This window comes from Cydia splendana, chromosome 12 (assembly GCF_910591565.1).
Source record: "Cydia splendana chromosome 12, ilCydSple1.2, whole genome shotgun sequence".
In the NCBI taxonomy this organism is placed as follows: domain Eukaryota; kingdom Metazoa; phylum Arthropoda; class Insecta; order Lepidoptera; family Tortricidae; genus Cydia; species Cydia splendana.
The window spans coordinates 8941448-8959865 of NC_085971.1; the positions used below are offsets into that span (position 1 = coordinate 8941448).

An 18418-nucleotide genomic window follows, 5' to 3' on the forward strand; every position below is an offset into this window, starting at 1 on the left:
CTTAACTATCGAACCTGCTTACAAAATTCGGGAATTGGTTTAGAAATGCGACCTGTAGAGTAGAACAAATACGAAACAATTTTTGGCTAACAGGCTAATTCAATAACCATAATATTGCATTGTCATCCGATTTATACGTGCATGCAAAATTTCAGCTCAATCGGAAACCGGGAAGTGGATCAAATTTAACTTGCAAGATTTGACAGACAGACAGACAGACAACGGACAGATGAAGCTAAATAAAAAGCTTGTAATAAAATATAGTAAATTCAAAAAAAAAACAATACGAAATTTAAGTGTAAAAAAATAAAAATAGTTATATCCCAGCATACAAATACTGGGGATCGAACCCAGACTCTCTGTGCAAACAAAAAAGCGAACGTTTACAAACTGAGCCAAATAATTCTTAGATAAGCTGACGAAATTTAGCTACTCATTCTCAAGTTAAAATTAGTTAAAATTAAATATCTCAATACCTCCGAAACCAGCGAAATAAATTTTCTGAATTTTTGGCCATTTAATCTATAAACATATCTCAAAAAGAAAAAACTCTTATGATATCGATACGACTATTTGTTTAGGCGCGAGGTATCACGACTCCGCCATTTTTAAAAATTTCCAAAAACTGGATTGACATAAATTTTTTATTTAATCATAGAATCTGGTCACAAAATTTCACGAGAATCGGTTGAGAATTGTGACCTGTAGAGGAGAACATCCGGACGGACATACGAAAGCAAAATGCCCGAGTCAAAACTTAGACCTTCGCTACGCTTCGGTCAATTAACTGTTTCCTCCAGAGCGTATTAGGACGTCTTCTTCTTCGTCGGTATCACTCTTGACAGAGTGGTCGTGGTAATCACTTCAGGTGTTGGTGGCAAGCTTCACAACACGTCGCCACTCTTCTCTGATAGCCGCCTTCCTCGTGCATTCATGTAGTGATGATGAGCCATTTACTGCCGCTTTTATCTGGTCAGTCCACCTCATAGGCGATCTTCCTCGTGGCCTGGTACCCTCAACCTTTCCCTGGACCACAAGTCGCTCAATAGCCACCTCCCCTCGGCGGCATACGTAGAGATGGGTCGCGGGTATTTACCCAATTTACCCACCCAGGTAAATACCCGGTAAATACCCATCTACCCGGTATTTACCCGTATCTACCCAAATGGACGGGTAGATTCAATTTTTGTTGCACATGTCGATTTGTGTTAAAGTGGAGATATAAACCGAGTTAATGGTTGTAATTATTGTGTGTCATTTAAAATGAAATGGTTTAGCAGCTAAACCTTAAACCTGCAGTTGTAACTAGATATGAGCGCCGATAGGCATTTAGCCGGCGGCGGCGCGCCGGTCAAAATCGGTCGGCGGCGGCGGCGAATCGGCGGCGTGGCCTTGAAACACCTTTGATTAATGAAAAAAGAATTCAAACCAAAATTTTACCGAATTTACACTTTTTGCTGTAAGAAAGTTATAAAATAAGTGCATTTTTCAATTGCAAGCAAAATTTATTGAATAAAGGTACGAAAAAAGTTTTATATAGTATAAACGGTATCGAGCGGCATCAGAGGCGGTCTTAATCTTGGCGAGGCCCTGGCCGGAAGATCTTTGCGAGGCCCTTATCTATTGTGCTAAGTAAAAAGTAGCGGATTGACTGTATCAGGGAAACATCTGGTCGACTGTCCAAAGAACCGAAGTGAGGAAAATCAAGCTCCGTTATTAACCAATATCGACCCAACAAACAAGTTTATGTCAAAAAGTGAGGCCCAAGGCCGAGCTCCACCTAACACCGAAGACCAGATTCCGACGCCTTCCCATCCGAGGCCAGAGGCTGAGCTGCAGGTAAGCATACAGCTTAGAATCGAACGCCAAGTGTGAGCTTGGCTGACGGCCGAATGCGCGGAGTGCCGATTACGGCGCGCTTCTGTGCGAGGCCGAAGGCCAAGCTGCAAGAGGGCAGAGCTTGGAATTGGTCCAGTGTAAGCAAGACCGAAGGCCGATAAAGACCGTGGCCATAGTGTTAAAGACCTCTGGGGCTCTCCTGTAGGTGCATTCGTGCGAGGCCAAAGGCCGTGCTGCAGTGGAGCTAAGATTGGAGAAGAACCAAGCATTTTAAAAGCGAGGCCAAATTTTACGCTCCAAACAGGGCCGAAAACTTGGAGGTTCAGATAGCGGCATACTTCTATGCGAGCGATGCGAGGCCAAAGATTGGTCTGCGAGAGAGCAAAGCTTGAAATTTGAACAATGGCCAAGCTTAAAATGAGACCTGATTCCGTTTCCGATGCCTTCCGTGCAAAGCCAACGGCCGGACCTTTGGGCGTGAAAACGCTTAATATCTGAAATTAACCCCCTTTTACACCTTTTTAAGACATTTAAACCATGCTTGCAATAATTGAATTCGCGGTGAATGACGGATGAGCTAGCCAGCTGGCAAAATTAGTCATTTCGTTGCTCTAACACTAGTAGCGCGGTTACCAGACAGAAAAGTTTGAATTTACCATCGATATTTTAGAATTATATGGACCTAAAATACCTTTTGAATGTCTATAAGCTATTCAGACTGGCGCCGTTAAAGATCTAAACTAGATAAAATATATATTATCTGATTCTGAAAGTAGTAGCATCTAACAAGGTCACGCCGATGCCACGCCGATAGCGCAGCGTCGGTGGCGGCGGCGCGTAAATTTTGTCGGCGGCGGCGGCGCGCCGGCGCGGCGCTCATATCTAGTTGTAACTAAGGAATTTTTAGTGCAATTTTGATAAATATAAAAAAAAAGGCCGTCATAAGAGTATTTTTTTTAGATTTGAGTAAATTATCGTACTTATACGTTGATAATACACATTCCATCTTCGGTCGGCGGGGGGTGTGGTTGGGGGGAGGGGGGTAAAAGTGAACTTTTTCATATTTCTTGGATTCTGTCATTAATATTGAAAAGTGTTGTATGTACAAACTAAAGTAGACATAATTTTATACAAAAAAGGTTATATACATTTTTCTCCTAAAACTAACTGTATTTGACTTATGAGCTTCCCAAGTTGTGATACTGCACAATTTTTTTTATTATCATTTATAAGTAGTCTTTATTTTCATCTTTCTAATGTATATTAAAAGCGTTTTAAAACATTTCCGGAAGCCGGGGAATGATTTTACACGATTTTCATAATTGTACTGATATGTTAAAATCGAACTTCACCTCATAGCAACCTTTCCGTAATTAGTTTGAACATACATTTTATGTAACATTATAAAAAAATACTTAAATTAATCTTATTTATACTCACATACCATTAAACACATCAAATTTAGAAGAAAAACGAAAATACCCGCGTATTTACCCGCGGGTAGGTAAATATCGGGTATTTACCGGGTAAATACCCGCTCTCGGGTATTTACCCGGGTAGTTACCCATCTCTAGGCATACGTGACCAAAAAAGGTGAGGATACGAGACTGCACCAAAGATGATAAACGCTGCTTGATGCCGAGTTCTCGAAGTATAGACTCGTTGGTACGGAATTCAGTCCACGATACTCCGAGCATTCTTCTCCAGCACCACATCTCTAGGGCGTCTATCTTCTTCTTCTCTACTTCCCGCAGGGTCCACGTTTCTGAGGCATACAAGAATATGGGGAATACAAGTGCCCGAACTAGCCGGATTTTTGTGGCTCTATATATGTCGCGATTCCTCCATAGTTTTCTCAACTTGTCCACTGCAGACCTAGAAATAGCCATACGCCTCTTCACTTCGTCGATACATCCACCGTTGTTCGTAATTAAGGCTGCCAGATAAATGTATGATTGCACCACATCACAATTAGCAATTTGTGTGGTTTCTGGAGAATTGTTATTCATGCGGTCGACAATCGTCATTTTTGTTTTATTCCGGTTTATCTTAAGTCCGAACTCAAGGCTAACGCGTTCCATCTTGCCGAGAAGTTCTTCCATGTAAATAAATAAATAAATAAATAAATAAATATTATAGGGACATTCTTACACAAATTGACTAAGTCCCACGGTAAGCTCAAGAAAGCTTGTGTTGTGGGTACTCAGACAACGATATATATAATATATAAATACTTAAATACATAGAAAACAACCATGACTCAGGAACAAATATCTGTATCATCATACAAATAAATGCCCTTACCAGGATTCGAACCTGGGACCATCGGCTTCATAGGCAGGGTCACTACCCACTAGGCCAGACCGGTCGTCAATGTGCTGGGTACTGGTGGCGAACAAAGTGGTATCGTCTGCATATCGCAGGTTGGAGACCTTCAAGTCACCGATCGAGATGCCATCTGTCCAGTCTTCAAGTGTAATCCTCATTATGAGCTCTGTGTACACATTGAACAGTATTGGAGAAATAATACATCCTTGACGGACTCCGGCGCTGGGGTGGAAGTGATTCGATTGAACGTCATCTGCGCGAACTGACGCTGTGCCATCCTCATACACAGGTACACTCTGTAACAGGTGTTTTGAAACACCCATCGCCGTCAGCGTTTCCCAGAGTTTGGGCCACTTGACAGAGTCGAACGCCTTAGAGAAGTCCACAAAGCATATGTAGGCGGGCTTGTTGAATTCTCTGGCTTTCTCTATAATTTGTCGAACTGTCAAGATTTGCTCCCGGGTTCCCTTCCCCTTAACAAAACCAGCCTGTTCAGGAGCAATTTCTTTGCTTAAGTAGGGCTTTAGACGCTCGTTCAGTACGTGCAACAAAATCTTGTTTGCATGAGAGATAAGAGCAATAAGTCTGTAGTTGCTGCACGTCTTGGTGGAACCCTTCTTGTGCAAGGGGACAAAAACAGTGTGAGCCCATTCTTTCGGCCATTGCCCCGTGAGCCATATCTTATTGCATAGGGTGTGGAAAATTTGGACACCATGTTCGCCCGATGCCTTGATCGTCTCGATTGGTATGGCATCTGCCCCTGTGGCTTTGCCGTTCTTTAAATGTTTAATAGCGGCTCGTATTTCATCTTTCAGAATATCGGGCTCAAGTTCTTCATTTCCGAGTTCAGTAGGGGCGTAACACTCTGATTGCGGGTCGTGACAGAGAGACTGATAGTACTGCCTCCACGTTTCAGCTATTGCCTCTATGTTCGTCACCGTCTCTCCAGTAGAGTTTTCGATGGCCCAGGTCTTGCAACCCAGGGTTTTTGTGATGGCGCGAATTTTTTGGTGTAGGTCCCTAGATTCATGCTTATTTGCATGGACTTCCACTTCTGCACAAATGTCCCGAAGTTGGTCGTTCTTGTCCCGCCTGCAAGCTTCCTGAATTCTAGCGCACTTTTCGTTGAGGGATCTTATATCAGCTCCAGCTGCTTTCATGTTTCGCCTTTCCTCCACAAGACTTAACGTTGCATCGCTCATCCAATGCTGCCGTTTGCGTTTCCGTACGTTTACACTAGACTCTTTGACCGAGCTCACCATAACATTCTTAGCCCTCCTCCCTCCCTTACAAGGTCGTTACCGTGAATAAATATTATAAAATCCAACAAATGTGAAGGTTACTAATACTTTTTACCCTGGAAGTCACCCACTACATAAGAACGCGCGACTTCTACGCTGCGCGGGTATAGGGGCCAAAAAAGAAGACAATACCGGTCTAATTAAAAGCATTGCTCAATAATGAACTGATGCAGGCTATTTACTGAATAAACAAAAGCGTTCTGACGTTACGTCCTATTCCGAATCAAAGCGAAACACCGCGCGTTCCAGTGGCCGTGACGCTAGTTTACAACTCACAATACAACCGATAAAATTGATTCGCAAAAATACTTACAACATCCAACACAGAACATTTATTTGAGAACCGTCCGTTAAATATGTTTCTTTTAGAGCATTTAATAAATAGTTCTGTCAGCTCAACATCCATCTAAGCTAAACTCAATATTAATACGTAGGTACCTACTAAAGTAATTTTAGATGTGCGACGTGGCGCGGGTAGGAAAATATGTGAGAACCTTTTTCAATATATTGCCAGTTTTTACCTCGTAAACAACAACTTCTAGATTTAGACATTCAACGCAATTATGAAAATACGCCGTCAAACTTGGAAAAACCGGGCAAGTGCCATAATGCAAAAAACAACAAAAAAAACGGTCACCCATCCAAGTACTGACCCCGCCCGACGTTGCTTAACTTCGGTCAAAAATCACGTTTGTTGTATGGGAGCCCCACTTAAATCTTTATTTTATTCTGTTTTTAGTATTTGTTGTTATAGCGGCAACAGAAATACATCATCTGTGAAAATTTCAACTGTCTAGCTATCACGGTTCGTGAGATAGGTACAGCCTGGTGACAGACGGACGGACGGACGGACGGACAGACGGACGGACGGACGGACGGACGGACAGCGCAGTTTTAGTAATAGGGTCCCGTTTTACCCTTTGGGTACGGAACCCTAAAAACCAAACTAGACTAACCTTTAACCTTACGTTTCGAATTATGAATGTCAGAATGCCTTGAAGACACAATTATATCAAAGAAAGCGAGGAAAGAAATAAGTTTACCGAAATGGAATATCTGCGAGCTTAGGACTTTTGGAATTGGCTTTGTTTTCGACGCCATCTAAGTTAAGTCTCTAAGCTTCGTAAAGACGTATAATGTTATGAGGATTGCACATAAACATTACTTTTTATTATTCTGTTTCCAAGAAGAGACTTCTGAGCTGAATAGGTCAACGTTGTAGGTGTCGCGCCGTACTTAAAATATATCATTCAAGTTTTCTTCCACGAAACATCAGACAATACCTACCCAAATGTTATGTATACATGTAGTCTATAGTCATGTATATGTTGCAGTCAAAAGTGTGAACTGGTCAAAAGAACTTTTAACCGACAAAAACAGGCAAAACTGCTTTTGACTGAGCATGTTGGTCAAAAGTAGTTTTACCTGAAAATCATACCTATTTCTGGCAGCAGTTTCGTTTTTAGGGCGTAGCAAAAAAAAATAACCCTAACCTACCTATCTCTGGGAACAGTTTCGTTTTTTGGGCGTAGCAAAAAAAAATAACCCTAACCTACCTATCTCTGCGAGTACTTTTGACTGATAGTAACAGTCACAATTACTATTAACCAATGATTTTCAGGTAAAACTACTTTTGACCAACATGCTCAGTCAAAAGCAGTTTTGCCTGTTTTTGTCGGTTAAAAGTTATTTTGACTAGTTCACACTTTTGACTGCGACATATACATACATAACATTTGAGTAGATACTTAAATGTAAAGGTTACATAAATAAACAGTATCTACAGCAGGAGCGGTATGCTCCACGATACTTATTTTTTAAATTCAATTTTCTTATTTACCAAAATGACCAATGCGAATCCCTTGGTTTAAATTCCAACAGAGACTCATTAGTTTGATCAAGCTGGATTGTGCTCCCAGCTACTGTACCCACACCACACCCAGGTCCTGTATTGCACCTTCTTACAATTCACTTCTAACAATCCATTATAACTCTGACCTCTAAATCTACAACATCTAAACGTAAAAGAAGGTCACGATATACTGATTTTCTTTAAGAACACCAATCCAGAAACGTTTAACGAGCACGGATGATCCCAGATAAACCAGTATAAGTGCGCTCTCCAGTTACTCGAAGTTGTCACGGATCCCAAGGTCACAATACAGTGGTTGAAACACCTCCGATTTGGCGTAAGCAATGAGAACAAACTGCCAGGATCCGGTCAATACCAGCATGAATGCAAACAATGGAAGCACCAAGGGAATCGAATTAGAACGGGTTCAGCTTCATTCAGACAAGGAACAATAGAGTCGTATGTCGAATCCGTCCTGCTTATTCCACACACGTGCGAGGGGGATGGCGCTGCAGATTCATGAGATTTTCAATTGTTATGGAACCGAGCTGACTGTAAACAAAGGCTGCAGTGCAATACCCAGGCGCCATATTAGCGTCTAAAAGCGGACTTGGTACATAAATGTAGCAACAAATGGGGCCGCTCATTCGGAAACGAATATTCAATACCAATGTAGGTAAATACCTAAATAGGTATTCATTCATTTACCGTCGCGATCTATCGCGTTTCTATTATAAGTACTATGTCCGTTTCACGAGGGCATCCGGACACTTAAAACCTTCCAAGTTCCTGAAGTCGCCTTTATCAGATATGACTAGGAGGACTCATGACTACATTGCGCTCCAGTGCACGTAATTAGGGCATGAATACCGGAATTCTGAAAGCCCGGAATATTGGACTGATTTTGAAGACCGGTAGTTCAATACCCGAATTAAAGAGACTATGCCATATAAAAACACCAGTGTATACCAATTTATCTGCTAGTAAATAATACGCTAGTAAGTGTGAGTACGCTCACAAGTCTCAAAACTCATTGTCTATTAACTAAAACATCAAAACAAATAATTAACATCCGGTACGACACAGCGGAAACATTTATCTCACTTTGCTAAGTTAATCTTATTACTTGTAATATAGTCATAATTGTGTTGACATTTTGTGTGTAGTGATAGGTAATATACTTATTTAGCACTTTCGATCGTCTCCAGAGATATCTAAAGCCTAGGTTCAGGATATCCAATTATGTGAGCTTCGTTCAGCAAGCTTGTTACACACAGAGAGGTTCGTTAAGGTGCATTGGAGGATAGATTAAATTAAATCCTGTACCCGCGGTACTTGTGCCGGCAGTGCGGCGGTACGGACGCGAACTGTTGTGAGTTGTGAAGTATTACGTACATGAAACACAGTGATTTTTTTAATACATTAAATATGAGACTGGCTGTAATTATAATAAGCTTGGCCCGTGTAGACATTATGAATATATAAGTAAACACACATAACCACGTGACTCGGTATAGTATACTATAAAAATTACAGTATCTACAACTGAAACAAAAACTTGCTTTGATTGCAATGACCTTTTATTTATATAGACGTGTGACGTTCATAGTTGACAAAACTAAAATTTGATCCAACGATTTTGACAACTAGACAGGTTGGCGTTACCCATATGACCAACTAAATTTAGGCTCCGTAACCTATATGTTTAATGGCTCACGATCGTGCGCCTGGTACAGTCACCTGCAATAGTATGTTACTCTTCGAAGGCCGCAAAAATATGTGACACGCTCTTAGGGCTCTACAAATAAGATCTTGTTAGATATTATTGCGGCCTTCGAAGAGTAACATACTATTGCAGGTGACTGTACCATATCTACCTCAATTTACTTACATCTATGTTTGATTGGCTGGCTAAATTTGTGGTGAGTATTTCCGATCAACCGAGTGACGAGGTTTTACAGATTTAGGATTTCTTTTACCTGTTTACCTGACTAGCGGTGTGAGCGGACAGCATAGATTGTATCGCCACGCCACTTCCGGCCCGCAGTACAATAACCGCTGTACCGGAAGCTCGGCGCGTGCGCTCCTCGCCCGTCCACTTCTCTACAGCGCTTAGCATAAACCGTATGTGTTCTTGAAAACCAGTTCGAATGTGAACTTTATTCTAATACAACAAGGTATAGAATTGAATAAGCTGCTAATTGCTCGTTCATCACACCCATACCTATATCCACTCCTGCCACTCAGGGGCTCTCGGTGTGCGAATGATTTGGCAGTAGAATAGACATAAACACATAAGTATATATGTAAGTACATAGTTTATTTCTAAAGGTGCATAATAGATTTGTTTAATGTGCAGCACATCGCACGATAAATGATGGGCTGCAATTAATTGGAACCTACTGTTAACGACGCAGAATCTCTTAAAAATATTTGAATCCGTCCTCTGAACCTCTATGCTCTGTAGGTAAGTATTATAATCTGTTCCGTACTTTGAACTTTTATAGCTAAACGATAAAACGTTTCACTTTTTTAATCGTTCAGGGAAAGGATGCCCGCTTTTATTACTAGACTAGGCTAGCGCCCCAGAATGGTGGAAATGAGCGTAGTGGACAGGATACCAAAGCGGATGACTTTACCTTTTATTTCACGTAGAACCAGTCTCTACACTACATACATAGTTATAGCAATTTAACAATTACATATAACTATTTTGGTAGGTTGTACGTATAAACAGCTTTAACCTGTGCTTTAAGCAAAATGTAAGGCATGGATTCCCCCATGTTTGTAAATGTTTCAATTAAATCAGCTAATGTTAAGCTCAGTTATTTAGTTAACACCCTTACACGAGGACAATAGATCTAATTGTTAATTGTATAATTGATATAGAAAAACTTACACCTTCCTGCCACTATAGTTATCGCGCTCTGACCTCGATTGCGAGTATATCATAACAGAACAAACAGCTCTTAAAGGAAAACAATCCCTCTTGAAAATATTTCATACTCTATCACTTCCGTATTCCCTCCAAACGACCAATAAAAACCATCATGATTTCTACAACGAGTATATACAGGTGAACTCCATTCCATTGCTGTAGTTTTTTTACAACAATTGTTGTAAAAAATTACAATATTACGTTCCAAGATAAGAAGAGCTTCTACTTCACGATGACCGTGTAAATTGCTAACTTTATATGATATTGCATTTCTATTGGTGGTATACGGTGAGCCACTTGTGGGTATAGTAGACTATGCAGTACCGTTCCGCCGCCTGCCCGCCATGAATGCCCCATTGTTACACCTCCATTGAATGACTGAACAGTGCTGTGCTTATAATGGAAATTACTTATTCAGCGATAATTGTATAATAAATTGTAATTGCGTTTGTTGAATTACGTGACTTGTGACTTGGCAGTAAAATAGACCAGTCATGCCAAGAGAGATTTTCTGTGAAATTTAACACATCTCAAGATGGAAAGTTGTCAAACTTTGCAACACATCTTTTCGGTACCAGGGGATACAGTATAGAGATATTGCGTATGTTATTTAATTCCATTGAAAATTTACTTAGGTATATATGTACCTACATATCCATAGTAGTTTAAGTACCAACATATTAAAACTTTTATTACCATATTTATGTATTATAAACCTAAAGTAATATAAACTTTATGGAAATATTCTACTGCAGTGAAAATAATACATTTATCGTCGCATGTGGAGGCAGGCGTATACATGGATGTGACGCAAATGAATTTGTTTACAGAACGGAGAAGATGAGCCGTCACTCACCACATTAATTAATGTAAATACAGCAACGCTTACCTCATCTCTAATGATATTAATAAAATTCAATCAAATTAAGAGGAATAGCTTGACATTAACCTTTCTGCCGTTCAATGGTAATGCAAATAACATGTCTGCTATTTTGAGGACCTAGTAAAAATGGAAACAGAACTTCATAACGGGACGGTTTGTCCTTCAAGTGGGATAGGCAAACTGTAAGTTGTGTCATGGTAGAGAAACAAATTATCTTCCTGAAATGTACCTAATGTATCGGCACTTGTGTAATTTATACCTGTCGATATGGACAGAACATTATTCAACATTTTAGGTTCAGGTAAGTAGTTGTTTAAGATAACACAGTATGCTGCACGAATGTTTACAACCTCGAGCGCATGCTCATTCGATCTTGCATGCATAAGTGCACCGCACCAGATAACGCATGGCCGGCCTCTTAATCAATGCACACTCGGTCCAATTGGTACGAAGGCCTCAATCAAAGTAGATTTATACATTAAGTATTTCATTTTATAAATAATTTACGATATCGGTTATAAGAGCACAACAAGCCTTTATTAGTAAGATGACTAGCAGTCGTTGCTTTAGATCATGAATCTAGCAAACCTTCTGTAGACTTCTAGGAGATAATAGAAAATCACCCATTTCCTTGTTATAGTCCTTATACTGTACCTTAACCCCCTTGCTACAAATCGGAAACATTCCTTCGCAAGTAGGTAACTAATTTTTATACAGGGTATATCATATGGTATCAGAGTCTTCAAACGGGTTTTTGACCAGTTGGCAATCACATTTATAAAATAAATTTGCCAATACAATACTGTCTGCCAACCCACGAAACGTCTGTACTTAAGTTATAAAGTAAATAGAGTGGTTACGTATACCGTAACGTGATCTACTAGAGTAGACAATTTTATGTCCTAGAGAACTTATTATACCTAATATAAATGTTTGTTTCTCGTTTGTGCCTCGAACCTCTTCGAAACCATTCAGGTTTATTGCCGGCGATATCTTTAGAACGATAAGAGTCGCTGCGACTCCGCTTATACATAATGCAGAATAAACACGAGTAGTTTACATAGGTAGGTACATACTCACACAGTTTATTTTCCAAAACCATAACTTCGTTTGAAAGTTACGGTCGTGCTCAGCTCCAGAACTCCAGCCACTCCCTTTCCCGTCTCCACGTGGTCCATTGAGTAATAAAATCCGTCTGTTTCATCTAATGTCATATGATAATATACACCAATTAACTTTTATGATGAGCGATAAAAATTGAGGGCAGAGTTATACAGTTACGAGATATGATTTAATGTAATGTTCTGTAACAAACGTAATGCTAAATACTGTAAATTATGACTTAATGTGTTTTAGAAGCAGTAGCAACGAATATTACATGATGCAGATTAGAGTAGGTGCGTATGTTGGAAGATTGATTAAATGATGACAATACACCCTATACACATATTCAATTACACAAACGGGTCTACCGCGATATAATTTCATGGTTTTTACCTTTAATTCCGACGTTTCAGCTGAGTTGTTGTGTAATTAAATATGTGTACAAAACGCGAGTTAAAGTGTTACACCCTATACACGTCAAGTATTCTGATGATTTAAAAGGTAAACAAATTGCAAGGACGTCCTGAATGATAGGAGAAAGTATAGTAAACACTCAAAATGATGGATGTGGCACCAATAACGGATGTAGGTATACCGCATATCCTGTAAAATACAGTACCTATTTATCATCAGTTTTTAAACACTGGCAACATTTTACCACAAACAACAGCTATTTAAATTTGACGTTTCATTAATTTCTGTTTGCTGTGAGAACGGCATGTCCAAGTAAAAGTCTACCAAGTTTCCGTTAGCGGATATAACGCCAACACTCACCTACCTACCTGCTTTTGGAGCCCAAGTGCTTAAACAACCGCAAAGCCCAGTTTCCCCGTCCACGAACGATCGTCGTAAATGTCGCGTGCTTTTCCGAAACTGCCATTCAGGGAACTGATTGATCTGCCATCGTTCCAATCCCTCAAAGGGTTACTACCAGCTCCACTAAATTTATCGCTCCATTCCTTACAGTTGCCTTTGATCCAGATTTATGATATTTATTTACAGATACAAATTGATATTAAATACGCCGCCTTTGATACATAGCCTAATTACGTTTTAAAATTGGACGTGGCCGCGCCAATGTGGCATAGCTAATTTTGCTTACAGTTACCACAACTTTAATAACATTTTCGTCATATATTATAACAGATGAAACTACAGCTTGTTTGGTTATTTATGGAAATTAAGTAGTTCAGTCTTTTGCAAAACAATTGGCAAAATTACAGTTTTAAAAATTCAAGGCAATTGCTGTTCTTTTGCGGATTCAATGAACTCCTCGAAACTAGAGGGTAAATAAAGTTGTATATTCAAATATGGTGTAAATATTATTACCTACTTTATAAGGAAAAGAAAATAACAAAAAGTGGATAAAATACGGCATTGAAAATCGCAAGTACGTGAAAAACCACAAAAGTTCAACCGAAACTGAGTAACTTTGAGTAACCAAATCAAAAAGTTGCCATCTAGTGGACGAAGTTTTGTGCCATATCCCTGCACAGGACAAAGATAAAGTTATTCAACTAAAGTAGGTAATATCCATTTTGGCCGTCTATTGCGTACCTAAAGATCGGTGATAAAATGTTACAGATACTTAATACAAATAGGCTAGGTTATGCATGACTCTTCTGCCATGCATAATATACATAAAAAGAAGTAAGGGTAAAGTCCCAACGCCGACCGGTATCGGTTGGAAACTTCACCAAAACCAAACATACTTATTATAATCTTAAGATACAAGATGGAGAAATGTACAAATAAGCTTTTTAATTCAGGACTGTTAACGCCATTTCCGTGAATGTTCACAAGTTTGTTTTCATCATTTAGCCGGTTCACGGTCGTAAACAGCGCCTAAAGCGCCGTGTGCCTTCGACAACAAGACAAGACTTCGAGAGACGTTTACAAGATTACGTTCTTTAATGATCAGTTCAAAGCATGTAGCTTAAACAAGGAAATGCGCGTTTATTTTTAAAGATGTAATTTTAATTACTTGTTATTACGCTTATGTAAATAACATGCTTATTTTTTGGAACATTTCACGCTCACCGTTTGATATAAAATGTTAATACTTTTACTGTGATAATATTGTAATCAAAGTAGTTTTTATGATAATAAACTGCTTGTCTGAGTCTTCCGATGTTATATTATAGCATTATTCGAATCGTAATTACTAATTATTAATCTTATTTTCTTGTTTCAGGTTATACAACTCACAAACACATACTTGAATTGGTAAGTCACTTATTTTACTATCGCTCTGGTATTAAATATCAATGACAGTTATTCGAAATTTTATTTTGTACCTAAGTATATACCTACCTACTAAGGCCGTTACTTATAGAAATTTTATTCTTACTTAATTACTTCTTCAATTCTCTCCATTTCAACGTACCTATCGATGTTACTATAGATAGTACCTATATAGGTACATACTATAGATCTACCATTTAACTGAGGCGGTCGGTAGAGTTGCCATTGAACTATTACTAATGAATTCGACCCTACGCGGAGTCTATCCGAGCACAGAAAGGGGCAAGGACAATGTCATATTCATATAGCAAGTGGAATTAGTATTAACCCACGTCACGCTCCACCAACCACCAAGTCGTAGCTCGTGATACAATTGCACAATTAGCAATATTCCGAGTATTATTGCATTCTTAACGGCTTGCGTGGTGTCGACATGCGTGTTCATGGTTCAATGAGCTTAAGCATTAAAGAAGTAATCGACAAAGGAGAGAGTCGAAAATTTACATTTTGCTGACAGATTTTTGCTATAAGAGACGAGATAATAAAATTATAACTACCTGCTCAACGCTTTTCATACAGTTGTTTGAGTTTCGTAGCAAATAGAATGAACGTACATATGTAGGTCCAAACTGTCTAAAGTTTCTAACACTAATGTGCATTTTAGGCCTGTATTATGATAATGGTATTACTGCTCTGCACCCAGTTTCAGGTTCAACAAACTAATAAATAAGTTATCGAAATAACCTTTTGTCAAAATTGGGGTTTCCCTTTTCCACACTCAAACCCGTAGCACTTATCGTCTGACGTTCTGTCCCTTGGCGAGGTATCGTCCGATTATAATGAAAAGCGGTTTCAGGAAGTTCAGGGTTGATTACTGAATTTTAATAAGTATCATGCCTCGTAAACGGGGTGCGTGGGAATACGGGGGTGGAACTTTCACACACGTATTCTCTCCTCAAAAGGGGCATAATAATCACGTTCCCAAAATAAAAGACTCGAGCACGTAGCTTTAAGAATGAATTTATTCCATTTTTAACCTTGGACTAAAGACATTTTAACTTTGAAGGCACATGACCAGGAGCTACCGCACTTCAAAGTGCCGATCCCTCCTTATAACTCAGTAGATGTACTTGTAGCACAGGGATCATAACATAATGGTGACCCCGTGCACAGATTCGTGACACGTGTGTAATGCAGCTGTGCTTGTAAACGCTGGGAAAGTTTTAATTAACCCCCTAGTTAAAAATGTTACAATCCTTGAAATTAATTAGTTTAAGGAAAGGCCGCAGTTGTTTACATAAAAACTTCAAAGGCTTATGTAATTTTGTGTTATAAGATAAGGGTGTATTTCTTTTATTTGCTAAATGGGAAAGAGAATAAAATTCCTTATGCAAAAGAAACATGAATAAATTAGAAATGGATTACTTTTATACATTCCTATGATTTCGTTTGGCTGCCGGAAATTAAAATCAGATACGTAGAAGTACCTACACTAAACAAAATTGCGTAAATAAGATGGTGTTGCTCGCTCATTGCAATTTGTACCTAATTTACCTTTAAACATTAGGACCTACCCTTTAACATACGCATAGGTACGTTAAAAGTGTTTATCGACGATGATTACCTACTAATAATAAATTGACAAAAATGTTAACAGAAGTGATTAATTACATTATAATATTAACCAATATCGGATACAGTAAACCTATTAATTGTACAAGTGTAAGCATTACAAATAGCTATGTTAATTAATCAGCTCCTAATTACGATAATGATCACGCTACTGCCGTACGAGCCACACATGGCCAGGGCTCGTTTTATACCAAGTGCTATTTCTAACCTATCAACATATTGCAATAAGTACATTTATCATAATTAAGCTAGTTACAATAACAAACCCGCTGGAATTGCAACCCTCATGCTTTTGTCTTAAGATTTCAAGTTGCTTGTAACATAGTCGAAGTGTTTAATAGTTCACATGATGTTCTCTTGTCTTTAATGAGCGCTGTGACCGATGTGCACACTGCACACATGTGCTATATCGCCTACAGTTTTTTCGTCCTAATGCCTAAATTCACCTGCCGTCGTCTTCCTGCCGGAAAAGAAAAAAAATATACGCACATGTCAGTAGGTAAACTCTAACAACGTAAGATGTATTTACTTTAAAAGCATCTGTTGTTTGATACACAATGCCTATATGTAGAGCAGCGATGTAAAAGGTGTTTCTATACATCGAAAAACTAGACCCGTAGTGTATGTATTAAAAGTGTTGAGTAGATTTCAAAATCCAAAAGTAACTATCAGTTATATAAAACTATGAAATTTATGGAAACACTCGTGTTTCTGACAAGAATAATAGCCGCTGACACATCTGCCAATGTTCACACGGAAACATTTCCGATAGGTGATTTATTGGAACACGGTTGGTATTTCAACTTGAACAACTGCATTCGTCTGATTCGTCGGACAATAGGTAGCCGAGTAACGGATTGATCGTTTTTAAACTCTATATCACCACCGTGAAGGTACAAACTTTATAGTTACTACCTATGCGACAAAATGTAGTTAAAGGAGGCGTTATTTGTAGTTCGGTGAGTTTTTGTTTGTGTTTTAACGTAGGTTAAGGCACCGTTCGGATTCAGTTCAGACTGCACCAGCGTTACTGCCGCAAATTTTAATATCAATGTTGATGACCGGATTTTTGTCAGTCGGCAACAATTGTCGGGCGGCAATACTGCAGCAGTAACTCAGGTGCAGTCTGAATGCAAACAGTACCTTTTCTCGTACTTATTCAAAAATCAAGCCATTTCACCATGCACAAAAAGCACAGTTTTCAGAGGTATGTAAGAACATATTCATTATTAGTTTAGTATATTATATATATCGTTGTCTAAGTACCCACAACACAAAGCCTTCTTGAGCTTACTGTGGGACTTAGTCAATCTGTGTAAGAATGTCCTATAATATTTATATATTATTTATTTATTTAGTATGAATGTACAGCGAGCTGGAAAATTGCATGAACACAATAATTATGAACAAATTCATTTACTTATATAGTAGCCATGCAATTTTGCGACAGGGTGTACCTACGTTGTCGAACAACGTTTACAATATTTTACATTCTTGGATGCAATAAACTTCACATGCTATCTATTCAAGCAAAACGACTCAAGAAGCCTACATGGTAGGGGAGGTGTTGTGTTGATATTAGTAAACAAAAACTTGAGGTAATAGTCTTGTTATGGCTAGGGATTCCCACGACGGCGCTCCCCGTTTTATTACGGATAGTCAGCAACAAAAGTTGCTATGCGGGCGATGTGTTCAAAATGATCTTGACGCGACTTTATTGTTAAGAAAATAAGACCTCGCCCGCTTAGCAACTTCTGCTGCTGACTGTACCTCGGAAAATGTCCTTTTTATAGCGAAATCATGAATTATGAAATAAGTTCATTTTACGAGGGTTCTAAACATACGTTTGAAAGTTCAAGACCTAAAACCAAGAAGTGTTTTGTTATTATAACAACTACTTATGATTGTTTTAAAATATTTTGGGATATTATTTCCATGCTTTTGATATACCTATAATTAAATCTACCTATTCATCGAAAAGTCAGTCAGTATATTACAGAGCACATACATTATAATTGTAGTCGCGTGTTTTTTTTAAATATTTTTCCTGAAGATTTTAGTTTGACTTTGATATCTATGTTACTGACAATCTAGAAGATTATCATTGTATTGATGTATAAAAACATATTTTTTTTCCAATATAAACAAGAGTATTAATACAGTATTAATACTCGTAATAGGTATATTGACTGCGCCGAAGTATCCTATTAGTTTAATTAACATCTGGTTAAGCTGGTCTGATCGTTGGAACCTAATAAAAACGGAACATGCTTTGTGTACACGTGTTTTGTTAACCC

General features: G+C 38.7%; 1 protein-coding gene across 1 annotated transcript in view; it reads left to right on the top strand.

The window, feature by feature from the left end:
* LOC134795420 (ADP-ribosylation factor-like protein 4C) overlaps positions 1-18418 on the top strand; it is a 70319-nt gene that overhangs the window by 19574 nt on the left and 32327 nt on the right. The window contains exon 2 of the mRNA XM_063767259.1: positions 14440-14471. The gene's annotated coding sequence lies outside the window, so the exon portion shown is untranslated. The remainder of the gene's footprint in view (positions 1-14439; positions 14472-18418) is intronic.